We start from the raw sequence: 19,767 nt of genomic DNA on the forward strand, positions 1-19,767 counted from the left end.
ACAACCCAAAACCACAGGGTGTCCAGTATAGAAAACAAAATACACCACAACCTAATATGTACACACGTAACAAAAGACAATCCCGCACAAAACAAGGGCGGGTCAAACTACTACATATAGGGATGCTAATTAAACCAAAATACACACAGGTGAAACTAATAAGACAAAACCAACAGACAAACGAAAAAGGGATCGGTAGCGGCTAGTAGGTCGGTGACGACGACCGCCGAGCACCACCCGAACAGGCAGGGGAGCCAACTTATATATATATATATGCCATTTAGCAGACGCTTTTATCCAAAGCGACTTACAGTCATGTGTGCATACATTCTACGTATGGGTGGTCCCGGGGATCGAACTCACTACCCTGGCATTACAAGCGCCATGGTAGTGGGTTCGATCCCCGGGACCACCAATTTTAATTGGAGATCCTGGAACAGAAGTGATCATCCCTCCCATTTCTTCTGTCCCTACCGAACCCTGTGCCGGAGGAATATCATGATCGGCAGAAGTCGTGACAGACCTAGACTTGGTGCTCCGGTACCACTTTCCGTGCGGTAGCAGAGAGAATTGTAGCTGTGGCTCCACTGGCAATCCCAGCCTAGGAATGCTGAAGCCCCCGACTTGAAAATATAAACCTTCTCCATGGTTAAAGGGTATGTGTTCCCCCCTAAAAAAGGGAAGGAGGGAACGTTAAAGTCCATAAGTAACACTTATTGGAGAACACATTACTCTTAAGTGAAAGTAGTTTGGGATTTAATTTAATCTATTACATTCTTAGGGGGCCCATTGAAGAATAACGGTATAAAATGCTGTCACATTTGTGAGAGTGATTAAGTGATATTCTACTGGTGTTGGCCGTGTTACTTCAATGATCGTGGTTTTGTATCTAACCTTCCACCTCCAGAAACAAATGACTCTTCTCTCTATTGCTCTTTGATTGGTACCAGGTGGGGAGCGCTCTGCTTTGAAGAGAGAAGCTATGTCTTCGGTCAAAAGAGACTTCGTTACCGGTCTGCCTTTGTTTTGGGTCACCCCTGGCTTGTATGTCATAATCGGTTGTGATAGGTTAATTGGTCTAGCACATTTCTCAGCGTAGATGAAAACCTCTTTGGAGAGGCTTGAGTGTCTGTTCATGTAAAGCAGGAGACCTAGACACTCCAGACCCTCTTTTAATCTATCAAGTAAAAAAGGTCAATGAATTTGCCCTGACAAATGTAATTAAACTTGAGATTCCTTAGATATATGGAAACTCACTGCTCAAGAGCATCCCGTATCCTGCTTTTTAAGTAGAACTTTGTGGCTGAGTCCACCAGGGCATCACTCTCCACTTTACAAATGCACTGGACCCAGCATGACTGCTTCCTGTACCTCGTCAACAGTTTGTGCTAACTGGATATTAGATTGTTTATTGAACTGTGTTTTGGGAAAAATTAGCAAAACAATAAACTGATCACTACCCTTAAAAAAGATTGACTGGGCCTCCTGGGTGGCGCAGTGGTTAAGGGCGCTGTACTGCAGCGTCAGCTGTGCCACCAGAGAATGTGGGTTTGCGCCAAGTCTCTGTCGTAACCGGCCGCGACCGGGAGGTCCGTGGGGCGACGCACAATTGGCCTAGCGTCGTCCGGGTTAGGGAGGGGTTGGCCGGTAGGGATATCCTTGTCTCATCGCGCACCAGCGACTCCTGTGGCGGGCCGGGCGCAGTGCGCGCTAACCAAGGTTGACAGGTGCACGGTGTTTCCTCCAACACATTGGTGCGGCTGGCTTCAGGGTTGGATGTGCGCTGTGTTAAGAAGCAGTGCGGCTTGGTTGGGTTGTGTATCGGAGGACGCATGACTTTCAACCTTCGTCTCCCCCCGAGCCCGTACGGGAGTTGTAGCGATGAGACAAGATAGTAGCTACTAAAAACAATTGGGTACCATGAAATTGGGGAGCAAAACGGGGTAAAATTTAAAAAAATCAAAAATAAGATTGACTGCCAACAAAAGGAAACCAAATCCATGTGGAAAAGTATTCATGAAATACATTTTTTTTCAAACTTAGTGCAAATGAACAGTAACATAACATCCATCACAGTATAAAGTTACTTACCTTCTCCAACTTCTTTCAGAAGTCCTATTCTGCAATTTCTTTCAGTTCTGGCACAGGAGGTTGTAGGCCACACACTTCAGAAAGATTCTCTGGTGGCACAGCTGACGCTGCAGTACAGCGCCCTTAACCACTGCGCCACCCAGGAGGCCCAGTCAATCTTTTTTGAGGGTAGTGATCAGTTTATTGTTTTGCTAATTTATAGCCTCTGAAAAAATGTAGCTCTACACCCCCATGTACCAGACAGACAGCAATCATGCGGCCCACCTGCTTGTATACGCCATCATAGAGTGCTGTCACACAGAAGAAAAACAGTAAATAAAGGACACATTACATTCAAAAATCAAATGTCTTACTCAAGTCATATATTACCATAAACAAACGTGTCTTTGTTGGTGTAAAAGTGTAACTCACCTTGAGAGTTGCAAGAAAGACATTTTTGCCAATCAGGTCCCTCAAATATTGCAGAGGAATGGATTGCACTCATTAGCAGCCGGATAAATTCTCTTGAGGGACCACCCTCATCAGCTGCCCCTTTTCCATCAGCGTCCCTAAAAACCATGTCTATTTTTGCCTCCGGATTAAAGCGGACTCTCTTAAAGGCTCTCATTGCACAATCATAAATGTTGTCCCTCATCACGTTAATTTGGTTGGCATCTCATTAACTTCAGCAGTGTTTGGAGGTCAACACTAAAATAAACATTCAGAATAACAAAGCTCAGATACTTCCCACAATTCATCTGTAATAACAAGACATTGAATTATTTACAGGGATGACTTACTCACTGTCATCACCAACATCAACAGAAGAGTGTGGTGAAGGTGGACGATAAGCCTTGGGGAATGGGGAAGGGGAGGCCACAGGAAGTGGTGCAGAAGATGGGAGGAGGCACAGGAATAGGTGCTGCCACAAGTGTGTCCGTTCTAACTGGAGGGAACGCCATATCTGGAGACAGTGTTGTTTTCTCCTCCATGGTCCGTTCTAACTCTGGAGGGAACGCCATATCTGGAGACAGTGTTGTTTTCTCCTCCATGGTCCGTTCTAACTCTGTAGGGAACGCCATATCTGGAGACAGTGTTGTTTTCTCCTCCATGGTCCGTTCTAACTCTGGAGGGAACGCCATATCTGGAGACAGTGTTGTTTTCTCCTCCATGGTCCGTTCTAACTGGAGGGAACGCCATATCTGGAGACAGTGTTGTTTTCTCCTCCATGGTCCATTCTAACTCTGGAGGGAACGCCATATCTGGAGACAGTGTTGTTTTCTCCTCCATGGTCCGTTCTAACTGGAGGGAACGCCATATCTGGAGACAGTGTTGTTTTCTCCTCCATGGTCCTTTCTAACTGGAGGGAACGCCATATCTGGAGACAGTGTTGTTTTCTCCTCCATGGTCCGTTCTAACTCTGGAGGGAACGCCATATCTGGAGACAGTGTTGTTTTCTCCTCCATGGTCCGTTCTAACTCTGTAGGGAACGCCATATCTGGAGACAGTGTTGTTTTCTCCTCCATGGTCCGTTCTAACTCTGGAGGGAACGCCATATCTGGAGACAGTGTTGTTTTCTCCTCCATGGTCCGTTCTAACTGGAGGGAACGCCATATCTGGAGACAGTGTTGTTTTCTCCTCCATGGTCCATTCTAACTCTGGAGGGAACGCCATATCTGGAGACAGTGTTGTTTTCTCCTCCATGGTCCGTTCTAACTGGAGGGAACGCCATATCTGGAGACAGTGTTGTTTTCTCCTCCATGGTCCTTTCTAACTGGAGGGAACGCCATATCTGGAGACAGTGTTGTTTTCTCCTCCATGGTCCGTTCTAACTCTGGAGGGAACGCCATATCTGGAGACAGTGTTGTTTTCTCCTCCATGGTCCGTTCTAACTCTGGAGGGAACGGCATATCTGGAGACAGTGTTGTTTTCTCCTCCATGGTCCGTTCTAACTCTGGAGGGAACGCCATATCTGGAGACAGTGTTGTTTTCTCCTCCATGGTCCGTTCTAACTCTGGAGGGAACGCCATATCTGGAGACAGTGTTGTTTTCTCCTCCATGGTCTGTTCTAACTCTGGAGGGAATGCCATATCTGGAGACAGTGTTGTTTTCTCCTCCATGGTCCGTTCTAACTGGAGGGAACGCCATATCTGGAGACAGTGTTGTTTTCTCCTCCATGGTCCGTTCTAACTCTGGAGGGAACGCCATATCTGGAGACAGTGTTGTTTTCTCCTCCATGGTCCATTCTAACTCTGGAGGGAATGCCATATCTGGAGACAGTGTTGTTTTCTCCTCCATGGTCCGTTCTAACTGGAGGGAACGCCATATCTGGAGACAGTGTTGTTTTCTGGAGGGAACGCCTCCATGGTCCGTTCTAACTCTGGAGGGAACGCCATATCTGGAGACAGTGTTGTTTTCTCCTCCATGGTCCGTTCTAACTCTGGAGGGAACGCCATATCTGGAGACAGTGTTGTTTTCTCCTCCATGGTCCGTTCTAACTGGAGGGAACGCCATATCTGGAGACAGTGTTGTTTTCTCCTCCATGGTCCGTTCTAACTCTGGAGGGAACGCCATATCTGGAGACAGTGTTGTTTTCTCCTCCATGGTCCGTTCTAACTCTGGAGGGAACGCCATATCTGGAGACAGTGTTGTTTTCTCCTCCATGGTCCGTTCTAACTCTGGAGGGAACGCCATATCTGGAGACAGTGTTGTTTTCTCCTCCATGGTCCGTTCTAACTCTGGAGGGAACGCCATATCTGGAGACAGTGTTGTTTTCTCCTCCATGGTCCGTTCTAACTCTGGAGGGAACGCCATATCTGGAGACAGTGTTGTTTTCTCCTCCATGGTCCGTTCTAACTGGAGGGAACGCCATATCTGGAGACAGTGTTGTTTTCTCCTCCATGGTCCGTTCTTCTAACTCTGGAGGGTTCTAACGCCATATCTGGAGACAGTGTTGTTTTCTCCTCCATGGTCCGTTCTAACTCTGGAGGGAACGCCATATCTGGAGACAGTGTTGTTTTCTCCTCCATGGTCCGTTCTAACTCTGGAGGGAACGCCATATCTGGAGACAGTGTTGTTTTCTCCTCCATGGTCCGTTCTAACTCTGGAGGGAACGCCATATCTGGAGACAGTGTTGTTTTCTCCTCCATGGTCCGTTCTAACTGGAGGGAACGCCATATCTGGAGACAGTGTTGTTTTCTCCTCCATGGTCCGTTCTAACTCTGGAGGGAACGCCATATCTGGAGACAGTGTTGTTTTCTCCTCCATGGTCCGTTCTAACTCTGGAGGGAACGCCATATCTGGAGACAGTGTTGTTTTCTCCTCCATGGTCCGTTCTAACTCTGGAGGGAACGCCATATCTGGAGACAGTGTTGTTTTCTCCTCCATGGTCCGTTCTAACTCTGGAGGGAACGCCATATCTGGAGACAGTGTTGTTTTCTCCTCCATGGTCCGTTCTAACTCTGGAGGGAACGCCATATCTGGAGACAGTGTTGTTTTCTCCTCCATGGTCCGTTCTAACTCTGGAGGGAACGCCATATCTGGAGACAGTGTTGTTTTCTCCTCCATGGTCCGTTCTAACTCTGGAGGGAACGCCATATCTGGAGACAGTGTTGTTTTCTCCTCCATGGTCCGTTCTAACTCTGGAGGGAACGCCATATCTGGAGACAGTGTTGTTTTCTCCTCCATGGTCCGTTCTAACTCTGGAGGGAACGCCATATCTGGAGACAGTGTTGTTTTTTCTCCTCCATGGTCCGTTCTAACTCTGGAGGGAACGCCATATCTGGAGACAGTGTTGTTTTCTCCTCCATGGTCCGTTCTAACTCTGGAGGGAACGCCATATCTGGAGACAGTGTTGTTTTCTCCTCCATGGTCCGTTCTAACTCTGGAGGGAACGCCATATCTGGAGACAGTGTTGTTTTCTCCTCCATGGTCCGTTCTAACTCTGGAGGGAACGCCATATCTGGAGACAGTGTTGTTTTCTCCTCCATGGTCCGTTCTAACTCTGGAGGGAACGCCATTTCTGGAGACAGTGTTGTTTTCTCCTCCATGGTCCGTTCTAACTCTGGAGGGAACGCCATATCTGGAGACAGTGTTGTTTTCTCCTCCATGGTCCGTTCTAACTGGAGGGAACGCCATATCTGGAGACAGTGTTGTTTTCTCCTCCATGGTCCGTTCTAACTCTGGAGGGAACGCCATATCTGGAGACAGTGTTGTTTTCTCCTCCATGGTCCGTTCTAACTCTGGAGGGAACGCCAGTGTTGTTTTCTCCTCCATCTGGAGACAGTGTTGTTTTCTCCTCCATGGTCCATTCTAACTGGAGGGAACGCCATATCTGGAGACAGTGTTGTTTTCTCCTCCATGGTCCGTTCTAACTCTGGAGGGAACGCCATTTCTGGAGACAGTGTTGTTTTCTCCTCCATGGTCCGTTCTAACTGGAGGGAACGCCATATCTGGAGACAGTGTTGTTTTCTCCTCCATGGTCCGTTCTAACTGGAGGGAACGCCATATCTGGAGACAGTGTTGTTTTCTCCTCCATGGTCCGTTCTAACTCTGGAGGGAACGCCATATCTGGAGACAGTGTTGTTTTCTCCTCCATGGTCCATTCTAACTGGAGGGAACGCCATATCTGGAGACAGTGTTGTTTTCTCCTCCATGGTCCGTTCTAACTCTGGAGGGAACGCCATTTCTGGAGACAGTGTTGTTTTCTCCTCCATGGTCCGTTCTAACTGGAGGGAACGCCATATCTGGAGACAGTGTTGTTTTCTCCTCCATGGTCCGTTCTAACTGGAGGGAACGCCATATCTGGAGACAGTGTTGTTTTCTCCTCCATGGTCCGTTCTAACTCTGGAGGGAACGCCATATCTGGAGACAGTGTTGTTTTCTCCTCCATGGTCCATTCTAACTGGAGGGAACGCCATATCTGGAGACAGTGTTGTTTTCTCCTCCATGGTCCGTTCTAACTCTGGAGGGAACGCCATTTCTGGAGACAGCATTCTTGAGGCAATCCATTACAGTACTGCTGCGATTGTTGCTGGAAGCACGGAGGAACAACAAGACAGCTGTACCCATCAACGCCACCATGTACTGGTTGATACAAAAGCTGAAGACACATTAAATATACAAACATCACCATCCTCCTTTACCACTTAGATGATGCATCAGGTTCCTGTGGTATTTAACTAAGCAGCAGACCAAATATTACATTAACATCCAAAATGTGGAACAACGTTAATAAAACAGTCTACCGCGGATCACAACTATAAGTACTTCCGTTAGCCCTCTAAAGGCTACAACAAAGGTTTGTTCTAGACTGTTTCCTTTCCTGAAAGATGTGTGATTACAATATCTACTTCAATTGGAAAAATAACCACATTCCTGTTGTTCACACTTAGGCACAAATACTTTGCTCCAACTGTTTAAGCCTCCGGACGTCCTCAATATAAGCATGTTTGTTAATTTCATGATGCAGATATTCTATCAATCACAGAAATAGCAGAAACACAATAAAACAATTATTATCCACATGAGTGACATATGGTATCAAGGGCCATTGCTTACTGAACTGTTAGTTGTTTGATGAACAATTTGAGATGTTACAATGTACAACTTCTCACCAGTGATATAGATAATTGTGTCTATCACAAAGATACATCTACCTTATCAGTTTGTGATTTCCATCAAGGTGCCATAACGAGTTTGGTCCAGCAACATGGTATGATCTTCTATGCAGCCTCTGCGACATGGCTTTGAGGGCAGCCACCCTCGGGTTAACACGAAGCATGCTGTCCCTCACTCTGCGTATCTGCACCCAGAGCCCTTAAATGTGCTTGAACAGCCCCCGGTCCATGTTTGTCGTTCCCTGCCACCAAGTCCTTCATCTTTTCATCCAGAGCCAAGTCTGACATGTCAGAATATACAGTACATGTGACAGATTGAAGTGTCTGGGGAAAAAAGGAACAATTTGCAGGGATGAGGTAATAATCATTTTAAAGTCCTGTCTTGATAGTAGTCCTTCTAAATTGTTCAATTGGTAAGAAACTGGAAACCATGCATCTAAAGTCTGTAATTTATAGCATTACTCCGAAGCACAACTAACCTTAGTCAAAGTTTGACTGTCGATCGGGACACGTAGAATATCTGCCACACTGAAAACACAGGACATCAGAAACTTCAGTTGCACTTGAGTGATGGCATAACAAGGTGCAACTCTAGTTCCTCTCCAAGTCCGAGGAGCCCGGTAACCGGAACTGGCTGTAACAATAATACACTGTGTTTAGACTACTTAATGTATTGTGACACAGCCCACCCCCCTCATTCCAAAAACACTTAAATTATAGTAACAAATTGTCAAGTAATGTTTTTATAATATTGGATTTTAAAGCCAAGACATAAATAGAAATGTTGACCAAGAACGAATTCAATGGGCAGCAGGAGAACGAAGTGCGAAAAAAACAGTAAACCCAACCACACCCAACATCGATCAGCCTCCCACTAGCACACTCAAGGCTCCTCTGCATATGGGTTCCATTCTGCAAGACGACAGTTATGAAAATAGAGACCATGGATGGGACTGCGATTCCTGTTCAAACAGTGCCAGAGTACTAACGTTAACGTTCCTGGTTTATGTCTGAAGTTGTTCATTTCTACATCATAGGCATAGATGTCACGCTGGTGTTTGGCAGAGACGATGGCCAGCTGCTGTCCAAGCGTTTTGTTGAAGCGCTCCACAATGCCATCACTTTGAGGATGGAGAGGAGTAGTGCGGGTCTTGTGCATACCCAGCCTCTCACACATGGTGGCGAACACACGGGACTCAAAGTTTCTGCCTTGGTCGCTGTGGATGGACTCTGCAGCTCCAAACCTGCTGATCATCCCCGCGGTCAGGGCATCGACGATGGTCTCTGACTCCTGGTCAGGCAAAGCATAGACCTCGGGCCATTTTTTAAAATATTCCATGAGCACCCAGCGGTTTCCACTGTCTGTGGTGGGGAACGGCCCAACTATATCCACTCCCACCCTCTCCATGGGAGCCCCCACTGGGAACTGTTGGAGCTGAGCATGAGGGCCCTTTCTTGCTGTGCAGTTGTCACAGCGGCAGCAAAAGTCCTCCACATCCCTCTTGTGCTGCCCCCAGTAAAAGCCCTGACGGAGGCGGCAGAGCGTTTTTGTGACCCCAAAGTGTCCAGTCCCCACCCTCCCATGAGTACTCTGGAGCACAGTTTCCGCAATGCTTTTGGGACCACCACCTGCCACCTCTGCTCTCATGGGGGGGTGGGCTGACTCCTTCCATGCCCGCTGTAGCACGCCATCAGCCAGCCACAGTCTCTCAAACTTTGACCACAACCCTTTGGTCGTGAGTGAGAGTGCTGTCACCTCTTCCCATGGTGGCCTCACCTGCGCCTCTACCCACTGTAGCACTGGCTGTAGGTCTGTGTCCCGTCCCTGCTGCTGCCCCCATTCAGCCACGTCGACAGTCTGCAGCTCATAGCAGACAGGCCCGCTCGCCCGACACACAGCGCTCTCTCCCGTCCCTCTCTCCGCTCACAGTGGCGACAGCCGTCTGCAGTACAGGGCCAATGGGACATGGCGTTGGGGTTGGAGTGACGTGCCCCTGCCCTGTGCACCACTGTGAAGTCATACGGCGGAAGCTCCTCCAACCAGCAAGCCACCTGCCCCTCTGGTTCTCTGAAAGACATGAGCCACTGGAGAGCAGAGTGGTCAGTCCTCACAGTAAATGGTAGGTAGTACTTGAAGTGTTTGACGGAAGCCACAACAGCCAGGAGCTGCTGGGGTGCGGCCCGGGCTCACAGAGGGCTGTGTCGTGGGGGGAGCTGGGGGAATGTAACACAGCCGTAGGTGACAGGGGGGCTGGGGAAAAGTCACACACAAATGTGGGGTAAGGGGGCAGCCATGAGTTTTTGCTGCTTTAACTGTTGGAGTAAAGGGTTTGTTGGGTTGTGTGAATGTGACATTAGGGGGGGCCATGGTGACTGCCGGCCCTCCCTGGAAGCTCAGTGTGCCCCCATTTAGGTCTAACTGGCAGCCTGTGCTCCTAAGAAAGTCCAACCCCAGGATACAAGGGTCCTGCACAGCCGCCACCAACACAGGATGACACACAGTCCTGCCCCCTACTGTCAGAGTCATTATTCCCTTCCCTTTCATGGGTGCCAGCTCACCTGTGACTGTGCGGAGCTGTACAGTCCAACCTGGCACATTATCTATCCTCACCCAGTGTCCACCAGGACAGAGCAGGGCACCCCCTCCACAGTGACAGGGACATGACAAAAGTCCCCAACACAGGTCCAACCCACCACAACAACAAGCTCCACCAGCTTGCCCTCGTATGCTTCTGGTGGAAGTGGATCCTTGCTTCCCCGTCTGTGCCGGTGCTCTCCTCCTGAAGAAGATGGTGGTTGGGATAGAAAGCCAGGGGTCCGCACTACCCCGTCTATGCAGACCCCGAGCCATTTCCCTGAGCTCTGGGGGACATGGGGCAATCCCGGCGCAGATGGCCTGGCTGGCCACAACCCCAGCAGATCCTGGGACCAGGGCGTGTGTTTCGGGCCGCCTGTACCGACACAGCACGAATGAGTTCTGTCATTTCAGCCACCCATGCAGGCTTTTCCAGATCTGGGCTGCTCTGCCCCCCAGCCCGCACAGAGGATCTGTCTCCCTGCACCCCTACCAACGCCCCAGCTGAAAGCCCACACCAGCTCACTCTCCAAAGGCAACTCCAAGGCTATCATCAATAACTCCGGAAGAGCCAGGTGGGTCTGTATGCGCAGCTCCGTAGGAGAGAGAACCTGTATGAACTGGTCCCGTGCTAGCATATCCCCTCCCCCCCGAGAGAGGCTCTCAATGTTATTAGCTAGCACCCGTAGAGGCACTCCAGGTTGCCTCCGTCTATTACTCAGTTCCGGGTGCAGCAGCCCGGGCTGTACACACTGTCCACAGCACCTCCTCAGTGCTCCTACTAAAGCACCATAATCACGTCTGTCCTCGGGCTAATCAATATCAAACAGGCCAGAGCATCATCCGTGAGGCATAAAGCCAACTGCAGTGCCCTTTCTTCATCCGACCACCCCCTAAAATGAACAGTTCAAACTGAGCATGAAAAGTTTCCCAATCCGCCTTACTGGAATACTTCGGGATCTTAACTTATATGGACGCAACCGGGAACTGGACGCCGCAATGTTTGTTTACATCCTGAGCTCCAGATTCCTCATCCTGCCGAACACTGGGTACGGGTAAGTACAACACAACCAACTAATAGCCTAACACATAACACACATCTGTCTGTGCAAGTTGCTAGAGTATTATTTTTTTATCAACCTTGTTAACGTGGACTGAACAGCATCTAGAAAACACTAAAGTTTCCAAAACGGTCAAAATATTGTCGGTGAGTATAACAGAACTGATATTGCAGGCAAAATCCTGAGGAAAATCCAACCCGGAAGTTCTGTTTTTCCTGAAAGCTCTCTGTTCCATTGCATGCCTTTGCTCCATTTAAAGGGATATCAACTAGATTCCTTTTCCTTTGGCTTCCACATTGTGTGAACAGTCTTTAGACATAGTCTTAGGCTTTTATTTTGAAAAATGAGCGAGAAAGATCACATCACGCCATTGGATGGCTGGGTGCCAGCAGCGTTTTGCATGCGCAACAGCTTGGAGCAGACATTTTCTCTCTCTCTCCTATTGAAGAAACTACAGTCCGGTTGAAATATTATCGATAATATATTGTAAAAACAACCTGAGGATTGATTATAAAAAAACGCTTGACATGTTTCTACGAACTTTACGGATACTATTTGGAATTTTCGTCTGCCCCGTCGTGACCGCTCAAGCCTTTGGATTTCTGAACATAACGCTCCAACCAAATGGAGGTATTTTGGATATAAAATCATCTTTATGGAACAAAAGGAACATTTATTGTGTAACTGGGAGTCTCGTGAGTGCAAACATCCAAAGATCATCAAAGGTAAGCGATTCATTTTATTGCTTTTCTGACTTTCGTGACCAATCTACTTTGCTGCTAGCTGTTTGTAATGTTTTGTCTGCTGAGAGAGATGTCCTTACATAAACGCTTGGTATGCTTTCGCTGAAAAGCTTTTTTGAAATCTGACACGCCAGGTGGACAAGCTAAGCTAAATGTGTTTTGCTATATTGCACTTGTGATTTCATGAAAATAAAATATTTTTAGTATTTTTGAATTTGTTGATGAAAATGATCCCGCTAACGGGATGGGTGCCTCAAGAAGTCGATTTAATGAAAGGAGGAGCTAGGGAAATTGTCTGGTAAAATTAGCATATTAAAGAACGTGTTAAGTTATATTGTGTATATTTAGCAGCTGTAGGTGTTAACTTCCTGATGCACCCCATCCCGTTAGCGGGATAATTTTCATCAACACCCGCTGAATTGCAGCGCGCCATATTCAAATAAAATGACTAAACATGTTTAATTTTCATGAAATCACAAGTGCAATATAGCAAAACACAGTTTAGCTTGTTGTTAATCCACCTGTCGTGTCAGATTTTTAAAATATGCTTCACAGCGAAAGCAATCCAAGCGTTTGTGTGAGTTTATCGATCATCATACGGCGTTGGCCCACTCCAGAGCTTTCCCTGAGAGGTACGAGATGAGGGCGGCCAGCCTCTCCCTTCCCGGAGGAGCTGGATAGACGGTGCCCAGGTAGAGGTCCAGCTGTAGCAGGAAGCCCTGGCACCATGCCGCCGTTCCATCATACTCTCCGGGAAGGGCGAGACGCATCCCACTGGAACCGGGTACAGGAGGGACGGTTAGTGAGAACTCCTGTTGTACTGGAGGAGGTACTGGAGAACCTCCTTGTCTCTCCCAGTGATCCATCATCTGAACTATGAGGTCCATAGCGATGACGAGATGTGAATCAAATCCATGTGCTCCTGGACATGCTCCTCGACTCCGCTACTATAGGTACCTGACCCTGCTCAATTTTTCATGTATCCATTTGTTTTGTCTTGTTCCCCTCACACCTGGTTTTCATTCCCCAATCAATCTACATGTATTTATTCCTCTGTTCCCGGAAAAACATACCAGTCTGGCGCATCAACAACGAACAAGTAACACAAACAATCTCACACAAAGACATCATGTCACAGTAGAAGCATCAAATAAGGTTCTAAACACTGTTGTCATCTAGTGGAAGCCTTAGGAAGTGCAGTATGACCCCATAGACACTGTATTTTCGATAGGCAATGAGTTGAAAAACTACAAACCTCAGATTTCCCACTTCCTGGTTGGATTTTTTCTCAGGTTTTTGCCTGCCATATAAGTTCTGTTATACTCACTGACATCATTCAAACCGTTTTAGAAACTTCAGGGTGTTTTCTATCCGAATCTACTAATTACATGCATATTCTAGCTTTTATTGCTGAGTAGTAGGCAGTTTAATTTGGGCATGCTTTTCATCCAAAATTCCCAATGATGCCCCCTACACTAGAGAAGTGAATTGTTTTGTTATAGTGTTAATTTAAGTTCCATTCATTGTTTTGTAGTAATGTTCATTTAAGTTCCATTCATTGTTTTGTAGTAATGTTCATTTAAGTTCCATTCATTGTTTTGTAGCAATGTTCATTTAAGTTCCATTCATTGTTTTATAGTAATGTTCATTTAAGTTCCATTCATTGTTTTCGCTGCCATCACGATTCCTCACGATCATGTCCCTTTGCTCCGGTGGAAGGGAGATAAACATGTTACATGTGTATTACTTGCATTAGTCACTGTTGAGATTATTGACCTAATTGAATATCTCTTCTCTGTTTTCCATTACTAGAATTTTGGAAAAACCAGAGAGAAGTGGGACCTAGTAAGTGTTTCCTTTACTTGACCACAACAAACAGGATCTATGTATAATAAAGCTAAGCTAAACTCTTCTCACTTCTCTCTCTCTCTTCAGCCACTGACACATCAAATGGAGTGTCTGCATCAACAGGCACGTCATAGAGCTACTTCCAGACTGCATGGTGCAGAAATAGCACCAGAAGTATCATTAGATGCATATCAGCATATCTCAAAATATCTGAAAAACTTGATTAGTCTATTCCATCATAGATGGGATGTCTAAAGTATTGCACCAAGTACTGAGTGCAAAATTACAAAGCAGACATTATTTTTTATTTGATATCAATTATTGTGCTTTTAAGCTAATTTATTGATCGTTTATAGACTTATATAGATGTTTCTAGATGCTTTATAGAGGGGCTGTAGTCGATGTGTTTCTTCTCTGCGTTTCCTCAGGTGTCTCCTACTGTGCTGTTCACCTCTAGCGTCGAGCAAACCCGTATCCGGGAGCGTAATCATAGCCTCAAGCTCATTACCATAACGCAACGTTTCCTATTCATGAAAATCACAAATGAAATTAAATAAATATATTCAAACAAGCTTAGCCTTTTGTTAACAACACTGTCATCTCGGATTTTCAAAATATGCTTTTCAACCAAAGCTACACAAGCATTTGTGTAAGAGTATTGATAGCCTAGCATAGCATTAAGCCCAGCATTCAGCAGGCAACATTTTCACAAAAACAAGAAAATCATTCAAATAAAATCATTTACCTTTGAAGAACTTTGGATGTTTTCAATGAAGAGACTCTTAGTTAGATAGCAAATGTTCATTTTTTCCAAAATATTATTTGTGTAGACGAAATAGCTCCGTTTTGTTCATCACGTTTGGCTAAGAAAAACACCGGAAAATTAAGTCACTTACAACACCAAACTTTTTTCCAAATTAGCTCCATAATATCGACAGAAACATGGCAAACGTTGTTTAGAATCAATCCTCAGGGTGTTTTTCACATATCTATTCGATAATCTATCAGTGGTGGCAGTTGCCTTCTCATCAGAAGAAAACTGAAAAATACTGCAGCTGGAGATTACGCAATAATTGCGACGGAGGACACCAAGCGACCACCTGGTAGATGTAGTCTCTTATGGTAAATCTTCCAATGATATGCCTACAAATGCGTCACAATGCTGCAGACACCTTGGGGAAAACGTGGAAAACGTAAGCTGACTCTTAGCTCCTTCACAGCCATATAAGGAGTCATTGCCATGAGGCGATTTAAAAAAATACGGCACTTCCTGATTGGATTTTTATCTGGGTTTTTTCTGTAACATCAGTTCTGTGGCACTCACAGACAATATCTTTGCAGTTTTGGAAACATCAGAGTGTTTTCTTTCCAAAGCTGTCAATTATATGCATAGTCGAGCATCTTTTCGTGACAAAATATCTTGTTTAAAACGGGAACGTTTTTCATCCAAAAATTTAAATAGCGCCCCCTATATCCAAAACACAACCGCAGCTGAAGAGGGGCAGGGGAAGGAAGGTATGAAGCCCAGCATCTTCCACTTCTATGTTTGATCTGAAGGGACCAATTAGGAGTTAGGAATATAACTTTAACCGCCTGGGCCACCCAAATGAAAAATGTATGCATGCATGACTGTACAGTAAATCGCTTTGGATAAATGAGTTTGCTAAATGGCATAAACAGGATTATATTTAGGTGTTAGCAATATGGTGGTAGCTCTATCTAGCGATGGCAATGGGACTTTGGGCACTCCAACTATCCTGTTTTGTTTGTTATTTTGCAGAGGAAGCCTTGGCGAGGGAAAATGATCATAAAGATGGTTCAGTAAATAATTCAGTACTGGAGGATGGTAAGTTTGACTGTAAAATAATATATACTGCATCCACCTCATTCTCTTAATTGTGAACCAATTTAGGCCAACTCTACCAGTGTGTTGAACTCTTGTTCTTACTGATGTGTCTTAGCTGTGGATCTGTGGGCCAGAGGATCACTGTGGATGATGGTAAACAAATATCTAGACAATGAGCATTCGATGACAAAAGGAACAATCTACCACTTTATTGTACCCATTAAAAGAATGTTACATCCCGATCTGAGAAATAGAGGAACATTTGAGTTACAGATGTAGGATCTTAATTTGAGCTAAACTGAGTTTGTTACTGCAGGAAAATAGTCCTGCAGAAAGGATTTTTTTAAATATGGATTATAATCAAATGTTTATTTATAATACATTTTGTAGGGGTTAATATATTTTTTGTACAGGAGAATTAAATCAGAAGTTTTAAAGTGGAAATTACAAACATCAGAAGCTCTTTTAAGACTTGAGTACACTACACGTTTTACGTGCCTCCCGAGTGGCGCAGTGGTCTAAGGCTAGCTGTGCCACTAGAGATCCTGGTTTGAGTCCAGGCTCTGTCGCAGCTAGCTGCACCCGGGAGACCCATGGGGCGGCGCACAATTGAGTTCCAGTGGTGTGTTAATGGCATGTAAACACATTAATCTCACTTCCAGTGGTGTATTAATGGCATGTAAACACATCAATCTCACTTCCAGTGGTGTATTAATGGCATGTAAACACATTAATCTCACTTCCAGTGGTGTATTAATGGCATGTAAACACATCAATCTCACTTCCAGTGGTGTATTAATGGCATGTAAACACCCTAATCTGAGTTCCAGTGGTGTATTAATGGCATGTAAACACATCAATCTCACTTCCAGTGGTGTATTAATGGCATGTAAACACATTAATCTCACTTCCAGTGGTGTATTAATGGCATGTAAACACATCAATCTCACTTCCAGTGGTGTATTAATGGCATGTAAACACCCTAATCTGAGTTCCAGTGGTGTATTAATGGCATGTAAACACCCTAATCTGAGTTCCGGTGCTGTATTAATGGCATGTAAACACATCAATCTCACTTCCAGTGGTGTATTAATGGCATGTAAACACCTTAATCTGAGTTCCAGTGGTGTATTAATGGCATGTAAACACCCTAATCTGAGTTCCAGTGGTGTATTAATGGCATGTAAACACCTTAATCTGAGTTCCAAGTGGTGTATTAATGGCATGTAAACACCCTAATCTGAGTTCCAGTGGTGTATTAATGGCATGTAAACACCTTAATCTGAGTTCCAAGTGGTGTATTAATGGCATGTAAACACCTTAATCTGAGTTCCAAGTGGTGTATTAATGGCATGTAAACACCTTAATCTGAGTTCCAAGTGGTGTATTAATGGCATGTAAACACCCTAATCTGAGTTCCAGTGGTGTATTAATGGCATGTAAACACCCTAATCTGAGTTCCAGTGGTGTATTAATGGCATGTAAACACCCTAATCTGAGTTCCAAGTGGTGTATTAATGGCATGTAAACACCCTAATCTGAGTTCCAGTGGTGTATTAATGGCATGTAAACACCCTAATCTGTGTTCCAGTGGTGTATTAATGGCATGTAAACACCCTAATCTGAGTTCCAGTGGTGTATTAATGGCATGTAAACACCCTAATCTGAGTTCCAGTGGTGTATTAATGGCATGTAAACACCCTAATCTGAGTTCCAGGGGTGTATTAATGGCATGTAAACACCTTAATCTCACTTCCAGTGGTGTATTAATGGCATGTAAACACCTTAATCTGAGTTCCAGTGGTGTATTAATGGCATGTAAACACCCTAATCTGAGTTCCAGTGGTATATTAATGGCATGTAAACACCTTAATTTGAGTTCCAAGTGGTGTATTAATGGCATGTAAACACCTTAATCTCACTTCCAGTGGTGTATTAATGGCATGTAAACACCGTAATCCCACTTCCAGTGGTGTATTAATGGCATGTAAACACCTTAATCTGAGTTCCAGTGGTCTATTAATGGCATGTAAACACCTTAATCTGAGTTCCAGTGGTCTATTAATGGCATGTAAACACCCTAATCTGAGTTCCAGTGGTGTATTAATGGCATGTAAACACCCTAATCTGAGTTCCAGTGGTCTATTAATGGCATGTAAACACCCTAATCTGAGTTCCAGTGGTCTATTAATGGCATGTAAACACCCTAATCTGAGTTCCAGTGGTGTATTAATGGCATGTAAACACCTTAATCTCACTTCCAATGGTGTATTAATGGCATGTAAACACCCTAATCTGAGTTCCAGGGGTGTATTAATGGCATGTAAACACCCTAATCTGAGTTCCAGTGGCGTTTTTGATCTGCACATGTGCTATCACGAGCAGCGCAAGCCTCCTTTTCTGGCACAGGTGAAGTGAGTTTGGAAAATCTGAAAGTATGCATAGTTTTCACATGCAAACTTTATATTGTATGTCCAAACTCTGAATCAGATAAGCTTCCCAAAAATGATATGATCGATGTGATAGAACGTTTATGTTGATTGGTCATTTTCAGGTTGCCTGTATATGACCTGTCCACCGGATTGTAGAGGAAATCGTTCTTCTCGCTAAGCATGTAAACGTTAGAAACAAACTATTATATTAATCAGAGTATTAACACGAATCATATTATTGAATGCATATAAACATACCTGTTGTTACATGAAATACAGTAGTTTGCAAAAATACTTCATTTAAAGTTTGTGCTTATGTAGAAATATGCAGTTGGTAAAGTGCAATTGCTCAAACTAAAGCCATGTACCTTTAAAGCCTGCTCACACTTCTACTCTGCCAGTGTGTATCTCTGTGTATATCTCTCTTCTTTCTTAACCTATGTGAGAACAAGTTTACTGCAGTACTAGCAAACTTTACAATGACAATCTTAAACTGTGTGATGTGATTGCAAGATCACTGCCTTACTTCTCATAATCAATAATAGTAAAGTCCATTTTTACCCAGTGCTGTCGAATTGGAATGTAAATAATCTACCGTTTTACATGTTTATTTTCTGCAACTTAAATCAATGTTGATTTTGTGTTGAATGTATGTAACAGCATGTGGTATGTATATATTTCTAGAGAGACCAAGGCCTCATGTTGTGAGAGTGAAGGCTGTCTTTTTAACAGAATTGTAAAACTTGTCACACTTAGAACTTAGTTGTAAAAGCAGTGGTTTTCTTTTTAATGATTTGAATGTGCCTGATACCATAGACACCCTACAGGCCTGTACTGTACCTGGCATTGCGTGGTATACCAAAGATACTGCCAACTAACCCAATATATCTCATCGGCGTCGTTTCTAATGTGAGCAAATTAAGCATATTAGACAGAACAAGGTGGGCAGAGCCAAGCACGAGCTAGCAAGATCACATTGGCACGTGTTTGCAAGCATTTGCATATTTCCGTTAGGAAATTCCTTTTCTCTAAAGTGTGTTTTGTGCTTTTAAAGTGTGATTTTTGCATTCCTAAACAACAAAAACATTTGAAACTATGGCAAAGGGTCAAGTACAAAACGTAGTGAGTGGAGGTTCTAAATGGATGCTTCAGATTTATACATCCGGTGAGACATCTGGCTCCTTTATCTGTGGTGCACTTTGTGACAGTTGAACAAAGGAGTCTCTATTGCCCCCCCCTAGTGAACTCACACGATCACTGCGTCATAAAAGGAACATTACAACCACATAGTTAGTCCATTTCACCGCTCCCCCTAACCTTAACCATTACCCAAACCTTAACCCCAACTAAATCGAGTACCAAAAATGTACGTAGTCACACATTAGTTCGGACAAAATCGTAACTTTAGTTCTTTCTAGCATGGACATCTACAGTAGTAACTACAGAGTTGTTTTTCGATGCACTCAGTTACTCACAGATGCTCCCAAAATGCAGCCAAAAGCACTATGGACACCGTTGTGGCCAGTTTGTGCTGTTAGATCTAGTTGTGTGCGTGTTTGTGTGTACCCACAATG

The 19,767-nt window shown here is 44.7% G+C and overlaps 2 long non-coding RNA genes across 3 annotated transcripts in view; both read right to left on the reverse strand.

Moving 5' to 3' along the window:
• Nucleotides 1-508: 508 nt before the first annotated feature.
• LOC124007820 lies at nucleotides 509-4,412 on the reverse strand. 2 transcript variants are annotated; one of them, XR_006834016.1, is made up of 3 exons: nucleotides 2,871-4,412; nucleotides 2,092-2,778; nucleotides 509-670 (listed from the first exon to the last, which is right to left on the reverse strand). It is a non-coding gene; the product is annotated as an uncharacterized LOC124007820 (long non-coding RNA). The 2 variants fall into 2 exon arrangements; XR_006834015.1 differs by having other exon boundaries at nucleotides 2,092-2,381; nucleotides 2,503-4,412.
• Nucleotides 4,413-6,351: 1,939 nt separating this feature from the next.
• Nucleotides 6,352-19,767, reverse strand: part of LOC124007821 — a 13,591-nt gene continuing 175 nt past the window's right edge. Inside the window, exons 2-3 of the long non-coding RNA XR_006834017.1 lie at nucleotides 8,168-8,322; nucleotides 6,352-8,012 (exon numbers count right to left, since the gene is read on the reverse strand). This is a non-coding gene — a long non-coding RNA (uncharacterized LOC124007821). The remainder of the gene's footprint in view (nucleotides 8,013-8,167; nucleotides 8,323-19,767) is intronic.

This window comes from Oncorhynchus gorbuscha, linkage group LG21 (assembly GCF_021184085.1).
Source record: "Oncorhynchus gorbuscha isolate QuinsamMale2020 ecotype Even-year linkage group LG21, OgorEven_v1.0, whole genome shotgun sequence".
In the NCBI taxonomy this organism is placed as follows: Eukaryota; Metazoa; Chordata; class Actinopteri; order Salmoniformes; family Salmonidae; genus Oncorhynchus; species Oncorhynchus gorbuscha.